Here is an 18533-nt window from a genome sequence, read left to right as displayed (position 1 = left end):
TCTCAATGTTGAGTTTTTTTCCTTCTAAAATACACATATTATTATAAATAACATTTAATACATAATAATGTGAAATACTAATGTCAATAATGCATCTGTTAATTTTTCCATCAATATTCTGTCTGTATTTCTAGACCACGTCTTCAATTTTTAAAATCCTGATTCTATGGGAGGCTGTTACAGCCTAACACCACCCTTCCTGACTAATTTGACTAATTTGCATCACCAATGCTGTCTCAATGCCCTGGTACTCTGATTCTCTTTGATCAAACTTCAGTAAACAATCTGTGCTTCTGAGCATTCTATCTCACTGGCTTCCATTTATCTCCTGGGCATGATTTTAAAAGGCAAGCCTTAGGGAAAGATACAGAACAAATTGTCTTTCTGCTTTGGCAGCAGTTAGCTTGTTGTTGGTGTAATCCTAACAACATTGGTACTCATATTTTTCTGAAGGTTGTGTGAGAATTTACATCATGGCTGTTCTAGCTTAATCTTAGTGTTTGTCATCCCTCTAGGTTAGTTCGGGTCCCGAGTGATTTGAGAAAATTGAAATAGTGAAATAATACCAACTGAAAAATGATTTCTACTTATAGAGTATTAATCTGTGGAGTTCAAACTCATTAATCTAGATCACCTCCCTTTGAGAGAGCAAGAAACATGTATGACAATATAACTGGGAGGTCAGATAACCAAAAAAAAGTGATATTAAAGAACTTTAAGGTTACATAATAAATCAAAGGGGAGTCAGAAAATTTGCTAACCTTCTAGTTTGCTTAACAGGGAATAAATGACACTTCTCAAAGCCAAATGAAATTATTTTGGTTTAGACTGCCCTACTCACCCAGAGAAGGAAACTTCAGAAATTAACCATAATAATACTCACATATACAGAAAAAAAACTCTATTAGGGACAGTTTTTTCCCATTCCATTTAAACTCTTCCGGTACAACTAATAGAACTCATTCTAAGAATATAATCGGGCTCTATGTGATTTTACCCCTTTTATATTTTATTCAGATGTTACTCTTTGGAGAATAGAGAGATAGATACTGAGGAAGGATGGCATTTATTACTGTGGCAGCTGTGACTGTGTGGATGGCAGGAAAGACTTTTGTTAAAACATAAGTTTTTTAACTTGGCAGGTAAGTCCTAACTGACAGCAGTGGAACCTTGTAGCTTACTGGGACAATGATGATAGTATCATTGACTATAGTGTTTTAGAGAAATATCCCACTATAATGTAGGAACAAATATATGGAAGACACTTGTGGAATCTAAAAAATTAATCTAATATCCAATTTTATAGCGATAATACTGAGAATATAAACAGGGTTATTGGGAGTTAAATAACCTGATTAAACAAATGTAACTCTTTAGTTGGGCAAATTCATTGTTCAACACAAGTGTGATACCCAGATTTCCATGAAAGAACAAACCACTGTTAAACAAAAGAGAAAGGAAGAATTTTAAATGTCTTAGAGAATGAGAGACAGAATGATTTAATAGTAAACAACTCAAACAGAAAATTCCCATTTACAGGAAGTACAAGACAAGATTTGAAGACCAACAATGTCTAAAGTGAGTGTGATTTTTGTTTGTTTTTATTTTTTTAGGATTGCTTATGCCTGATGTCAAACTTCTCCAAGTACCATTAGAAATTTTAGTTAAACCCTCTTAATCACTTGACTTTTTTTTTGAAATTTAAAAGAGACTTTGAATTTTGTGTCCTGTAGCACACATTGTAATATAAAACACAGGGAATGAAGAAGATATGTAGGAGATATGCCAGAGTTTTATTTTAAGGCTCTAAGAAATATGAAATCATTTTCAAAAAGACACTTTATGTTATACTTGTTTTCAACAATAAAATTACCATATTTTCTGAGTCCATTAAAATTTGTGTTTAGTGTTTATTTATTTTTTAGAGACAGAGACAGAGTGTGAGCAGGGGAAGGGCAGAGAGAGAGGGAGACATAGAATCTGAAGCAGGCTTCAGGCTCTGAGCTGTCACCACAGAGCCTGACACAGGGCTCAAACTCACAAATTATAAGATCAGAACCTGAGCTGAAGTTATAAGTTCAACCAACTGAGCCACCCAGGCGCCGATTTCATTTTAAATGTAGAACAACTACATTTGAATTATTATCAATTTTACTGCCTAAACCCAAAATGCTTTTTCAAATTTACATTTATGAATTATTTTTCATTAGAGTTGAAAATAATCTAATGAAATACTTTAACTATTTTTAAAAACATACTGACACCCAGTAATAATTATGAAAGTTAAAAAAAGTTTTATGTAGCATGGCTGAAATACATTAATATATTTATGAGGTTAATTAAAGGAGAACCATAGAAAGTGGAGGTATTCAGTAAATGAATGTGGCTCTGTGTTTCTGTGTAGGAAAGAGGGGTGTGCATAATATTTATTTATTTATTTATTTATTTATGTTTGTAGTTATTTAAATTATTTTTCATATTTCACTTAACTGTTTTAAAGGTAGTTAAGAAGCCAAATATTTATATTTTTAGTAACTGGACACTGAAATTTCTTGTTTTAAAGTATTTATCTCCTTAAAACAATATGTAGTGATGACTACTAAAGTTAAATCCTATATTCTGAGAAAAATATGTATATTGGCTTTGTGTTTGTTTCTTATATTCAGACAATTTAAGAGAAAGCAACTAATGGTGGAGAAGTTAGAAAAGCATATATCTTAGTGTTTTTCTTATTTCAATGTTAATGAAGAATGAGTAATGGGAAGCACATTTAAGATTGGAAGAGCAAATATTTTCGACAGGTGCATGGATTTCATGGAGTATAGAGGGTATTCAAACTCTCCTTCTCTGTCGGTGGCTGCCAGATAGCTGTGCTTTTTGGCCTCTTTATAGAATTAAACAAGATTACCCAGCTGGCTAATAATTAACTGGTAGGATAGTGCTTTTCATCCTTCTTCTGGAGCATTGTCCATTCCTCCCTTTATAGCTTTCTTAATCCTGGATTTGTTTGTGTACATGCAGTTGAGAGAAAAGTTTTTTAAAATATTGAACTCTAGAAATAAAAAACTTAGTCTGTTAAATTTTAGCCTGACACTAGACTCCTGACTTTGTGTCTCAGGATACTTGTTTTATTCTGTGTTTTAATGTCACAATAGCACCTGTTACAAACAGATAATTTAGCTAAGGTATGAGGATGTGAAGGGTCATATTAATTAGTCATATTTTTAGCAAATAAGTGTTAAGGTTTCTTTTTTTTTACATTAATGCCAGCTTTCTAGATCTGTAACTAGAAAACAGTACATGCTGCTCCACTTCAATTAAAGATGCTTCACTTGGATTAGTTTTTATGACAACTTTCTAAGTAAGCTTTTAGATGAAGACCTGTCTTGTAAATTAAAAGCAAAGGTTGGAAATCAAAATACTATGGCAAACAGGTTATTATGTCCTATAGCATGTAAAGGGTAGGCTCAGGAACCAAATTCTTTAGGTTCTAATCTTGGCTCAGTAATATATATATCATGGATAACTCAACCCCTTTCTTTGTACTTCAGTTTCCTCATCTATATAACAAGGCAATAACAATATGACCTACCTCATAGAGTTGTTTCAAAAATTAAATGCATTAGTAGTACCATGTAGGTGTAGTACCATGTAGTACTTAGAATGATGACTAGCAAAATAATAAATTGATAAAACTTGGTCATTATTAACAATTTTATTGTCATTACCACTATATTTTTATCATTATGCTTGTCAGCCCTGATCTCTTCTTATAATGACATTGGAGTTGATGTCTAATTGCCGTCATTAAATTATAGATTGCAAGAAGAGCAGAAGTAGTATTTAGGAGAGCTCACAAATATTCTGGTGGTACTTCAAGTGGCTGGAAGGACTTAACATTCTTGCTCTTGTGGTTAGGAATTGCCATGTGACCTTTCTGGTCAAGGAAGTGAGAATGGAAATAGGTATGTGACTTTTCGATAAAAGCATTAAGAATCACTGCACAATTTATTGAATCCTCTCCCTATGCCTTGGCGATTGTGGAAGCAAGTGTTAAAACAGCCTCCATCACCCTCAATGGCTATAATGAGCAAAGGCTTTGTCATTGCCCTGTGTGGAAGTACGGAACCCGCAGCAAAAACAAGAAGTAATTTTTTATTGCTTTAAGCTGCTGAGAATTTGGAGCTAGGTATTATCATAGCATAAATTAAACCTATTTTACTTATACAGGAGCTAAGTATTGATATTCTTTTCCTTTTTTTTCCTCAACTTATTCAACAGAGCAGTATCTTGTCAAATAAATGAAAGAAAATATCTTTATTGAAATAGTTGTTCATCCTTGTTGAAAACATGTGAATTCCACAAACTCCACTATCTTCAATCAAAGGATTATTTTCACCTTGTGTTTGACATTTTAATATCAGTTGACTGTTGCTTAATCCTCCTTCTTTCATTTCATCTCATCATGAATCTACCCTATAGAGCTGCTTTCACTGGAAAATTTATAGGTTATTGCAGTGTTTCACTATAAAACCATGCTTTGGCATTTATTTCCTTGAAAATGACATGAAAGAACAATTGTTTTGTTGATTATCATGAAAACTTCTGTGTTTTCTTGGTATTAATCACAGAAAGTTGGAAATGTTTTTGTCTTTAAAACACGTAGTTTCACTCTTAGTTTTTTTTGAGTACTCAATTAAGATTTTAGAATATATAAAGGCCTAGGGGATTCAATAGAATTGCAGGGGCTGGGAGTGTACTGAAAGTTCTGGGAAAGAAAGAGAATTTTGAGAAAAGATAGTGGCTTCCAGAAAATTTATTGGTGCAGCTTTCTAAAACCGTATAGGTTTTTGTACTTTTCTCTGCCCACACAGGGGACCAACAGATGCTGCTTATGTAAAAGTATATTGGGAAGAAGGTGGCAGAGGCCACAGAACACCTTCTATAAAGTAAATATTTTCTACCAAAGGTATTATGAAGGTCAAATAACATCTTCTGTGTTATCAACTGATATTTTAATGGGCCTGATATGTTTACTTTCTTCCTTAGAATATTATTTCCCTGAAAATAATATCTGCATCTTTGTCACACTTGCTTTCTAACTTCATAGAACAACAATTAGCATGTATTAGGAAAGTAGTAAAAAATTAGTAAATAAAAAAATAAAAAGATTTGCTATTTAAGAACTGAACAAAGGAGAGCTAAAATAGGCATATTGAGTTGCCTAATAAAGAATTGGTTTAGTAAAATATTTGAGCCTGGAAGTTATAAAAATTTAGTAATAGGAAATTAAGTAGAGTATGTAGATTTTCATAGACAAACCTAAAATATGGCAAAGTCATTGAATTATTTTATTTTTAGGACTTTGGACTGCTGTAAAAATAAGCACATGTTTTTTTTTATTATTAGTAGTAGTAGTATTCTTTCTGCTTATGTACTTCTTATCATTCCTTCCTTATGCTCATTAAAAAGATTATAGACAATTTATGGATGAATGAGATATCCCCCCAAAATTAACTATAAGATGAGCATGATTGAAACAACCATTTCAAGACTCTGGAAATTTATCAAACTATATGAAAAGCATTTATATTTGAATATTGTTAAAGTTGAGGCAAGAAAACAAGAGTTTTGTCCTTCTGGCTTGGGTTGTCGTTACCTCTTCACTCCAAACTTGGGCAATGTAGAAGTTCTGTCAAGGCACAGTAGGCCATGAGGACCACTAGGGTTTTACCATCTTGAACTAAGGGGCTCATTATTTCCTAAGATTACCTTTTGGAAGTAGCATGTAAGTTACAGCCATTTTCTCATTCCACAAGTCTGCTGTTGCATTTGAGTTTGAGTAAGCATGTTCCTAGTCACTGTTTTGCACAAGAACCAAAAAGTCCTAGTTGAGAAGTAGACTGGAAAAACCCTGAGCTATTTAAGCACTCCTGGTATATCATGAGTTTGTGCATATAGGCAGAGGAAACTCAAAAAGGTCCAGTAGAAAGTAAAAACCAGGACACACACACACACACACACACACACACACACACACACAAATGAATGAACATTGAATGTTGTTTCTCACCTATACACACAACATGTAAGTCTTACTGGATCCAGGCATTTTTTTAATTGGCTCAAAGTGGTTTTATGGAAAACCTAATCCATTACAGAAATTCAGCATTAAGTGTAAAGCCTCCACCATTTTTTACCAAAGCATACAGAGGTTTTGAGGGGTCAGGGCAGGAGAGGGATCTAGACATTTACCATAGCAGGTATTTTCTTTTCCTCTTCTTGATGGTGAGGGCTAGGGATGGGCAGAGAACTGCTAAAATAGCTTCATCAAACACTGTCTTGAGGGATCACTATGTGAGAGCCAAACACTCCAGGTATTTTACTGCATTGGTCTCCTTAGACATGGCCAAACCCTGTGGTAGGTATGAGAGTCAGCTTCTTTTCCTTAAGTTTTTCAATCATGTCTTTGTTGTCCCTGAGATCAAATTTAGTCCCCACCAGAAAGATGGGAGTGTTGGGACAGAGGTGTTGCAGTTCAAGATACCACTTTGCTCTAACATTTTCATATGATGTAAGACTCACAAGAACAAAGTAAATTAAGAAGACATCTGCATAAATGGAAAAGCATTCCATGCTCATGGATCATAAGAAAAAGGAAGAAGGAGAAGAGAGGAGGAGGAGGAGGAGGAGGAGGAGGAGAAAGAAGAAGAAGAAGAAGAAGAAGGAGAAGGAGAAGGAGAAGGAGAAGGAGAAGGAGAAGGAGAAGGAGAAGGAGAAGAAGAAGGAGGAGGAGGAGGAGGAGGAGGAGGAGGAAGAGGAGGAGGGGGAAGAGGGGAAGAAAGAAGAAAAACAACAACAAGATTGAAGAGAAAGAAAAGAGCCTCAAAAACCTATAGGTAAAGGTTACATATACCAATTATAAATGTAATTTGATTTCCCAGCAGAGATGAAAGAAACAAATGGACTGAAAATACTATTTGAAAAAAGAATAACTGGAAACTTCTGCAGTTTGATGAACAACATTAATCTGCAAATCCAGGAATCTCAACCAATCTGAAAAAGAATAAACACAAAGAGCTCATCTTCTGGAGACACTATATAGTCAGATGTGAAGAAAAAAAAGCCACAAAATATCTTGAGAAGACCAAAGGAAAAGTAAAACTATCATCATATAGAGGAGTATCTATATGATTAATGACTAAAATTTCCTCAAGAACAATGCCAGAAAGCAATGGAATAATATACAATATTCAAATGCTGATTTAAAAAAAATCTTCTAACAAGAGTGAGGGTGGCTCAATCCGTTGAGTGCCCATCCCTTGATTTCAGTTTAGGTCAGGATCCCAGTTTCGTGGGATCAAGCCTTGCACTGGGCTCTGCACTGAACTTGCAGCCTGCTTAAGATCTCTCTCTCTCTCTCTGTCTCTCTCTCTCCTTCTGCCTCTCTCACTATCTCTCTTAAAATAAAATAAAATAAAATAAAACAAAACAAAATAAAATAAAATAAAATAATAAAATAAAAAATTCTATCTGCAGGAAGTTTATTCTTCAAAACTGAGCTGATATAAAAAATCATTACTGAGTAAACAAAGAATAAAAGAGTTTGAGCAAACTCCTCTAAAAGGATTTCTAAAGGAAGTCCTTCAAGCTGAAAGAAGATACCTCCAGATGATAATTCAAATTCACAGGAAGAAATAAGGACTAAAAAAAATACACATTAACCTTTTTTCTTTTGAAGAACTGTTCACTTATACAAATGATCAGTGTTGGGTTTTCTATCCTCTTTTCCTCAATTAACCTTGAAAACCTATCAATCTATTCTATACCATTGTCTCAGTGTTTAGCTCATGGATGCACATAAAACTTAATAAGGTTCAATGAATTTCAGGGAGAACATTCTGTTTCTAAGGGAGAAACACTTTCTCCAAATATGTCAATGAGTCTCTGTAGAAGAGACTATCTCTCTTATATTCTCTATTTTTGTCAGAATGTAAGATTTAAGCTACCACTATAATTTATAAGCATGGAACATTCTAGAGGAAGCCATCATAAAGAATATTATATATTAAATACCTCTGAAAGCAAAGAAGAGATAGGGGGCAAAGTCAAGTCCTTGGTGATATCATTTTAACCACTAGATCAAGCATTACTTACCTTCACATTTTTTAATATACTTTATTTTTAGAGCAGTTTTAGGTTCACAGCAAAACTGATCAGAAAGTACAGAAAATTCTCTTATAACCCCCGCACAAACACAGTCTCTTCCATTGTCAACATCATGCACAAGAATGATACATTTTTTACAGTTGATGAATCTACAGTGACTCATCATCACCCAAACTTTACATTAAGTCTGTACTTTCTGTGGGTTTTAACAAGTGTAATGACACCTATCCATCGATATAGTATCATGCAGAATAGTTTTGCTGCCCTAAAAATCATCTGTCCTCCACCAATTCATTCCTTCCTTCCCATGGTGAACCCCTGGCCGTCACTGATCTTTTTACTGTCTCCATTACCTCTTCCAGAATGTTACATATTTGGAATCATACAGTATGTATCCTTTTCATATGGCTTCATTCATGGAGTGATACTCATTTAAGTATCCCCCATGTCTTTTCATGGCATAATATCTCATTTCTTTGTAACACTGAATTATATATTCCATTGTTTGGATGTTCTATCATTTATTCATTCACATACTAAAGGACATTATGGTTCCTTTTAAATTTTGGAAATTATGAATAAACCTACTAAAAATCAGTCTACAGGTTTGTGTGTAGACAAAGTTTTCAACTCATTCGGATAAATATCAAGGGGCTTGATTCCTGGATCATATGGTAAGAGTGTGTTTGGTTTTGTAAAAAACTGCCAAACTGTCTTTCCGAGTATCTGTAGCATTTTGCATTCCTACCAGAGATGAACAACTCCACCAGCATTTGTGGTGTTAATGTTCTGGATTTGGACCATTCTAATAGGTTCGTAGTGGTATCTAATTGTTGTTTTAATTTTCTGATGACATATGAGGCAGAACATCTTTGCATAGGGTTATTTGCCATGTGTACCTTTTTTAGTGAGATGCACATTTAGGTCTTTTGCCTATTTTTAAATTGGGTTGTTAATTTTCTTATTATTGAGTTTTTATTTGATTAATATTTTCTTTCGAAAAGTATGTATTTCCTAGCTGTATACATTAAAAAAAGCAAAAATCAATAGCAATCCAATGGCAAAGAACATCCACTTTTGGTCTCTACACATAATTTCTCACTAAAGGAACCAGGGTTTCTTAGAGAAATGGCTGATTTCAGATCTAAAGCAGGATATGAATGTACTAGATGAATCTGGAACCTCTTTTCCCAGGAATGAAGGAACTTGTCAAAAACTAATGTGGTCCTGTGAAAAGGATGTATGAGGCAAACTGAAGAAGCTCTCATTGGCATATGAAAAGATAACCTCAGGATTAAAAAAAAGACTACAATGTAAACAAAAAAATAAGAATTCATGAACTCATAATGATATCCAAAAAGGAAAAAAAGACCTAATTGGTCACCACCAACATACAACAACTATAGTTGTTAGAATTATAATATTTTTCCTTGAAAACTACAGTAAGTGGAAATAATAATTTTATGGAGAAAAAAAGAGAAGGGAATATTTTACTGGTTTCAGATGCCAGTCCATACATAGTTAAGAATAGTTCAGAAAAATTAAGGATGTTTAGTTCAGAAAAATTAAGGATCATTAAACTTTACTAAAAAATTACCCAGTCAAGTACAAAGTAGAAATTTGAGCCTTGAAAGAATATTTTAAGATATGTTCTATACTTCATTAAAATTCAGTGTGAAAGAAGATGAGTGTCAGGTGTAGGCATTTTATAGAAAATAGATTTTAGTGAATCTAAATCATTAATGTTCATTATCATCAAATCATTAATGTTTTTTATTCCGTATATTGGCTATTCTACTTTCTTTCTTTTTCTTATGAGTTTGCCAAAGATTATCATTGTGTTAGTAATTTCAGAGAATGAACATTTCTTCTGTTCATCCACTGTATCAGTTTTTTAAATTTCATTAATTGCTATACTTACATTTGTTAGTGATTTCTACTGCTTTTTTAATTTAACTTAATGTTCCTTTTCTAACTTTTGACAAGAATACACAGATAATTTATTTTTATCCTTTCAATGTTTTCTGTATGTACATTTTGAGGTATATTAATCTCCTTAAAAACATGTATTTAGCTGAATGCCACAAATTCCATTTCCTTCTTTTAGGTTTCTAGTTAGTTCTACTACTACTACTACTACTACTACTACTACTACTACTGTTTATTATTATTATTATTTTAGTAGTATTAATGGTTAGATATGTTATCATTTTAATAGTTATCCTAGAGAGTATAGTGATACAAACAAAGCCATTAGAACAAATTGATGTTATTTAAATATTTTACTTTTATAGGATATTCACTTATATTTTAATCTTTATGTTTTAAATCAACAACCTAAAATTTATATTTCTGTTTTACTGTCTTCTATTATATTTATCTACATATTTATTTATTTTTGTTTGATTTTTGTTTCATGTCCATACTTGTGTTTAGGGTAATTTTCTTAGCTCCCCAAATAATTTTTTCTTTGGTATTATGGGTTATTTAGAAGTATGCTTTTTGGTTTCCAAATATTTAAGGGTTTTTCAGAGATATTCCTTTAGCTGGTTCCTAATTTAATTACATTCATGATATAGTCAGAGCTTTTTATGGCTAATAATTTTGCTTATTTTGATACATGTTCTACGTATACCTGAAATAAGTATATATCCTGACATTTCTGGCTAGAATATTCTATAAATGTCAATCAGTTCAAATTTACTCAAATTTTCTATGTCCTTAGTGATTTTCTCTCTCCTGTTTTATTATATAATGAACGATGGGTAGCCTCTGACTACAGATCATGTATTTGTCCCTACATCAGGCAATTATTACTTTATGCATTTTGAAATTTTATTTGAGAAGCACAGACATTTTAGATTGTTATGTGCCTCCGAAGAACTAATACTTTTATCACATGAATAGTCTTCTTGTGATATTCTTGGTAATTTTAATATTCTTGGTAAAAAAATTTTAGTCTGAAATCTAATTTATAGAAATTAATATAACTAATTAATCTTGCTCTAGTTAGTGTTACCATGGTATATCTTGTTCCATCCTTTTACTTAAGCCTTTTTGTGGTTTTATACTTAAAGTGTGTTTCATAGGTAGCAATTGGTTGGGTCTTGCTCATTTCTCTATCTCTGACTTTTACTTGGGAGTGTTCAGATCACTTATTTTATGTGTTTATTGATACAGTTAGGTTCAAGTCTGTTGTCTTGCTATTAATTTTCTGTCTCACATGTTCTTTGCTCCCCCCCACACTTTATGTGTTTTCTGTTGAATTAAGTATATTCTACAATTTTTATTTCCCCTTATGACTTACTAGTTATAAATTTTATTTTGTTATTTTAGTAATTAAAGGTTTATAGCATTTCTGTTTAAATTATCAAACTACTTTCAATTAACATCTTAACAGTTTACATATAGAATAAGAACCTTGCAGGCTTTATGTTATCATTCCCATACATGGTGCATTTAATATTATAAATCCCACAATACATTGAAATTATGGTTTAAAGAGAGTTATGTTTTTAAAGAGATTTAAGTAATAAGAAAAATGTTCTTACATATTTGTCCATGTAATTATCATTTCTAGTGCCGTTTGTTCCTTTGTATAGATTCATATCTCCTTTTGGTATCACTTATTTTTTCTACCTGAAGGACTTTCTTTAATAAATATTGGGCTGTTGGTCTGATACAGATGAAATATTTTAGCTTTAGTATGTCAAAAAGTCCTCAGTTTCCCTCTATTTTTGACAAATAGTTTACATTATGTACATGTGTAGAATTCTGGGCTGACTCTCTCTCCTCCCCCGTAATTTTAGTGGTTCTCCATTATCTCTTTTTGTGCATTTCTTTTCCAATTAGAAAGCTTGCTGTCAATCTCATCTGTATTCTTCTATACATAAGATGTTTTTTCCTCTGGTGTCTTTAGGGTTTTTTTCTTGTGGTCCTGGTTTAGATTATAATTTGATTATAATTTTTTCAGCACAGTTTTATATGCGCTTCTGATGTGCTTCGGGTTCCTTGAAATTCTCAGACCTTTGGAACCCCAACCAGGGTCCCTCCACTAAGACATATATTAAATTCCAATTTTTTTTCTTTTCATCACCCAGGTAGCTCTTCATAAACTGTACAGCTTTTCAACTAGGTTTGAATCAGTACATGTTTTGAAGGCAAAGGCAACACTAAATATTGGACTTTCCTTTGTGGATTTCCGTTCTCTCTGGGATTAAGTTCTCACTATTCTGGTAGCTTTTAGATGACTTCAAACAGATTTTTTTTCTATGAAATTTTTAAGTTGTTTTCAGGACAAAGTTTGATCTGAAACAAATTAGTCTATGAAAATTTGAAGAAAAAAGTTCCCGATAATATATTTTAAAATAACTAGAAAAAAAGGAGAAAATAGAGACACTGACTTAATGCCTTCTTGGCTAAGATATCCTAGAATCTAACAGACATCTGTCAGCAAGGAGTTAAGAAATGGAACAAAATAATAATGATTTTTCTTTATGGATATATTAAAACATTTAGGGCTTACTACTAACTGGATTAGTAGTTATAGGTCATTTTACATTATGCATTTTAAATGTACTTGTACAAAATATATTTTTATCCAAAGGGGACTTTGAAATAGGTAAAGCAAGAATTTTATGGATTTGAAATTCAAGATTGAGCTATTTGAAAATTATAGAATTCTTAATTATAAAAAAATCAGGAAAAGACATATTCAAACTGGAAACAGCGGTAAACAAATTACATCTGATTTGTTTGATCAAATAAAATGATTCAATTTAAAACGCATTTATTGGGGCACCTGGGTGGCTCATTCTGTTAAGTGTCTGGGTCGGCTCAGGTCATGATCTCACAGTTCGTGGGTTCAAGCCCCGCATTGGGTTCTGTGCTGACAGCTAGTTCAGAGCCTGGAGCCTGCTTCAGATTCTGCGTTTCCTTCTCTCTCTGACCCTCCCCTGCTCGCACTGTCTCTCTCTGTCTCTCAAAAATAAATAAAAATCATTTTAAAAATGTGTTTATTGAATGCTTACCTTTGCAAGTTACTCTGCCAAGCACCAATGAGAAGAAACATTGATACATAGTCTCCACTAGTATTTATTAATAATTTGGATTGAATCATTTTTAGCCTTGTATGTCACAGGAATATATCTTACCTTTTAACTGAAAAATTCAATTATAGAGCAATCTGGAAGAGTCTTTTGATGTAATGGGCATTTAAAAAATGTGTTACAAGGTTTTATGTTGAGAAATTATGTTGAGAAATGATGATTAGTCTTTCAAAGACTCATCATCACCAGTATAATATATCCAAATCAGTGTGTGTGTGTGTGTGTGTGTGTGTGTGTGTGTGTGTCTTTTGCTTATCTGACCAGCCTAATCATTCATCACTCTATTCTTAAGTAGACATCATTTGACTATTTACTCTTCAACATGCCATCTTTGTATATACTTATATCTCAGTATGGTCTTTTCTGCCTCATTTAACTGGAACAATTCTACCCAAACTCCAAAGGTTAGCTAAATTATTATATCTCTAAAGCATTCTCTAGCAGCCTTATCTAGGCTTAGAGTCTTACTTTCATTAACAACATATTTTACGAATCATCTGATCCTGCTTGTGTTCTTGTTTGTTTTGAGAGCTATACTGGAAATTTTCATTTGAACAAAGTCAAATAATTCAGACCTACTTCTGAAAAAGTGGTGGATAATATTTAACAATTAAATTGACACAACCATGTATCAATAGATAGCCAAGTTCAGTAGACAGCTAAGTTCATAGGTCATTCTGCCTATAAATTTTAAAAATTGCCCATTTGATGAATTTTTAATTTGGGATTGATTCACTGTATTTTAAAGTTTTTGCATAGAGTAAGACTTTATTAATACTTTATATGATGCTCTTTCAAATTTGCATATTTCAAATTTGCATAAAATTCAAACCGTATAGTATGGTTATGACACTTGTTTTATTGTATTCATCTAACCAAGAGACTTATGCAATTCTCAAATATGGGACAATGTTTTTATCTAAATATCATCAAGACATAAACCAAAGCTGTGATGGTGTTAAGTGTTCAGTAATTGTTGAAGGAGTTAAAAGACAAGAATAGGCAGACCCACTAAGCGAATTTTTTTAAATTTACCTATCTTCTCTACAAAATTAAGTTAAAAGAAGTAAGAGAAAGAAGAAAAGAAGGAAGAAAACTAACAGCCCAAGAACACATAGAACAGGGTGGGGTTTTTTTTTTTTATGTCTCTGTGTGGATTCCACATTGCGAAACAGAATATATTTATATTAGCTGATTATTGATTAAAGTCAATTAGTAATTATTTTAGTTAATCCATTTCCTTTTAATATATTTTTTATGTTTGTCAATCAACAGTATAGTTTCTTTCATTTCAAGCACTAAACCATCCCATTTGATTTTGTATGTTAAAAATACTTTTAAAGAAGTTATGATAGAAACTATGACAGCTCACTCATTTATTATTTAAGAATTCTGGTTTTTAAAAATTTACTTGAAAATGAGTGTTTTAGAAAATCAGTATGCCTTCTAGAATCATCCTCTAATCTTCATTAAAAATACTTAAGCAATTGAGGATGTAGAAATGGTATTGGAAAGAATTGTAAACATAATGTATTTTCCTTAAGTTTTACTTTTATATTTATATGCTGAAAGTAAAAGAAAATAATAAATTTTACTATTTTTTTCAAGTTTCTATTTAAATCCCATTTAGTTAACATAGAGTGTAACAGTAGTTTCAGGTGTAGAATTTAGTGATTCAACACTTACGTAAAATCCCCAGTACTTGTCACAAGTGCCCTCCTCAATCCTCATAACTTATTTAACCTGTCTCCCCAACCCCATTCCATCTCCCTTCTGGTAACCACCAATTTGCTCTTATAGTTATGAGTCTGTTTCTTGGCTTTCTTCTCTTTTCTTTTTCCACCTATGTTCATTTCTTTTATTTTTCAAATTCTGCATAAGAGTGAAATCATATGCTATTTGTCTTTCTTTGATTTATTTCACTTCAGCACAATAATTTTTAGCTCCATCCACATTGTTGCAAATGGCAAGATTTCATTCTTTTCTATGGCTGAGTGACATTCCATATATGTGTGTGTATGTATATATATATACATGTTCCATATGTATACATGTGTATTATATATATAAATTGCATTATATATCTTTATAGAACTCTTTATCCAAGTCATCAGTTGATAGACATGTGGGCTCTTTCCATAATTCGGCTATTGTTGATAATGCTGATATAAACATAAGGGTGCATGTATCTCTTTGAATTAGTATTTTCGTATCCTTTGAGTAAATGTCGACTAGTGCAATTGCTAGATGGGAGGGTAGTTCTATTTTTAACTGAGGAACTTCCAAAGTGTTTTCCAGAGTAGCTGCAGCAGCTTGCATTCCTACCAATGTGTAAGAGGGTTCCTCTTAAATTTTACTATTTTTGACACATTGCATAAATGTGACTAGCTACATAGAAAATCAATGTATGGTTTCTTTCTTACATTTAGTTACCTATATTTTCAGATCAAATATATAAAACATTTTAAAAACACTGTAGGCACTCATAATTGATTAAAATTATTATTTGAAATGCTAAACATATTTAGTTACCTGGGGTCACAATACCATAGAAAACAATATGCAGAAAGTTATCAGTCACAATAATTTAAAATTTTCTTTTGGATAAAGATTTTAAAGAGCTAGTTGAGATATGTATTTATCTGCCTATTCATACATATGTTTGTTTTCTGAAATTTATTTGTACTTATTGAATATATCTACCTGCTTCTTTTTATTAGAATTACAGATCAAATGTTTTAGTTGGCAGAATCATAAACCTTATGGGACAACATTCTAACTCTAAATTTTGTGGCAGATACCAGACTTACATACTAATAACAGCATTGATGCTTTCTTGGAAAATCTGGAGAATTGAAGACAATAATAAATCTCTCCATATGTGAGATGGATACTTTGCCTTCCAGTGAGATAGACTTGGGATTTTTTTTTAACTTGGGTGAGAAATTTACATCAAATGTAGGATGGGAGGAAAGATACATACGCTAGCCTTTTTTCCCCCTGAGTGGAAAAATGCAGGTGTTCAAATTAAATTAAGTGTTTATGTTGTTACTAAAAAGGCTTTGTAATTAACCTCATGTTATGAGGAGAAATTTGCTTATGTAAAGGTCCAGAGAAATGAGGAGTTACAATTGGTCATGGTTGGAAATTGGCAAAAGGATACTTGGCAGTGGAATTTTGCCCAGAATTTTGCTGTAGTATTTTTCAGCTAATAAAAAAAGAGAATATGAAGGGGGGGATGAATATGATATTGAGACATTTATAGTTCAGCCTTATAAGCTTTTTTCTTTTCTTCTGCTGTATTCTCTTATCCATGGATAAATGCCATATGCCATGAAAGCAATTGGCTCTTTAAACTGGACACTATCCAAAGCCTAGTGTGTAAAGATGAAAAATAAATAAATACTGGAGCCAGAATTTTACACATCTTATCTTTGGAGAGTTATTAATTCAGTGTTACCATATGCGATGCCTGTCTATGGTTAGCGTGGTCAAAATCATTATTAGGCATATTGAACCTACAACACTAATTCCAGTGTCATGAATTCAGTTTAAAAGCAACTCTTCTGCAGTCAGGTTCTGGCAAAACTTCAAAGCTAGCATTCAAAGTCGGAAAGCTTAAAACCATGCAAGCTTATTTAGATTCCTTAAATGGTCTGGTTTAGGAGATTTCTGGGCATTTGAAGCTTTGTAAGCCATTGCAGAATGAAAAAAGTTAATCTGTGCAGCTACGTTTTCAATAATGTGACATTAGATTCATTTCAAAGGCTTTTCTTCTTGGGTATCAAACCACACTCAGGATTTCTCCAGGGTGTAAGATACAGTCTCTTCCTTATTTATTTATTTATTTTTAATGAAGGGATTGCTTCTTATGCTGAGGATTATATAGTCAGAGTCTAAAAGATATTTGGTTTTTTGTTACATCAAAACAGCAAAAATAGGCTGTTTTCTAAAAAAAAAAATGCCTGAAACAAGAGGGAAACTGCACTTTTTGGCAGAAAAATGCTTAAAAATATAGATGAACTTTGGAGTAAAACTGATGTTTGTGGCCCTAAGGGCTATATCAATATGACATTTGAAATTTAGCAGTCTAAATACTCTCTCTTTCTCCCTAATATCTTTAGAAAGCATCTAGTTCACTGAGTTAGTAGAAAGTATGAGATGCATATTTTTCTATTATTGACCATCTCAGCTTCTTTCTATTTAATTCTTTCAAAATGCATGTATAAATGTTTGACAATTTAAGAATTATTAACAAACCCTCAAATAAGTAGGGCCCTGAGTAGGCAAGAAATTGCAAATTAATATCTTATACAAAAAAAATGTTTATTTCTATTTTGTTTTCTTTACATCAGAAGAAAAATTCTCTTTGAATGTAATATGTTGTATCATGAGATAAGGAGAATTTCCCATCAAAATGTGAAATTAATACTGTTAAAAGCTAAACTGAACTGTAATAAAAATTTTAAGAATTTATTTGAGCACAAAACTTTTGGAATCAGGCGGCATCAAATCTAACACATAGAAAAGAGATCCGAGGAACTTACAAAATTAAAGACTTGTATAGGCAGAAGGAAATGGGAAGAAGAAGGTATATTGCAAAAAAAAAAAAAGTGAGTTGGTTATTGTAAAGTTACTTTCCTTGAGGGGATGGCAGGGGTCTATCCAATTACGTAACTAGTATTAATCTGCCAATTCCTGATTGACTAGTATAAGATTCCATTTCTGGGAAAGTCAAAACGATAAGTTAAGTCTTGGAATGATGATGCAAGGCTTAACATACGCAGCTCAGTTTTAGGCCTGTTGTATTGTCTTTAACAGTACTTATTCAAATCTGTATATGGGTCTGATATTGTCTTCAGCTCTGGTCCCTGCCTTTGGGAATATTTTTGTCTTTGAAATATGAGTTTTGGAAATTTTAAGAGTGAATATATTTAGTCACATAGCCTGCATTGAGGTTGTTTGTTTTTTAATTACAAACTATATGCTGTATTTCACCAACTTGATTTCTAAGTATCTGAATCACAGTGACTTCACCTTAAAACACATTGTCATCTCTCTGGGTACTTTTCACAGCATTCTCCACAAAATAGATGAATTTAAAACCAGTTTTGGATAAATGGATATATAAAATAATGAATCATTAAATTTTGATAATTATTTGGAGGTTCACATCTTGACCCCAAATCCAAATCCAAATTAAGGTCATCATGCATTTCATTTAAAAAACAGGTTTATGTCCTAAAATTACTTATG

Source organism: Suricata suricatta, chromosome 7, assembly GCF_006229205.1.
Source record: "Suricata suricatta isolate VVHF042 chromosome 7, meerkat_22Aug2017_6uvM2_HiC, whole genome shotgun sequence".
In the NCBI taxonomy this organism is placed as follows: Eukaryota; Metazoa; Chordata; class Mammalia; order Carnivora; family Herpestidae; genus Suricata; species Suricata suricatta.
Note: the sequence above shows the minus strand (reverse complement) of the source record.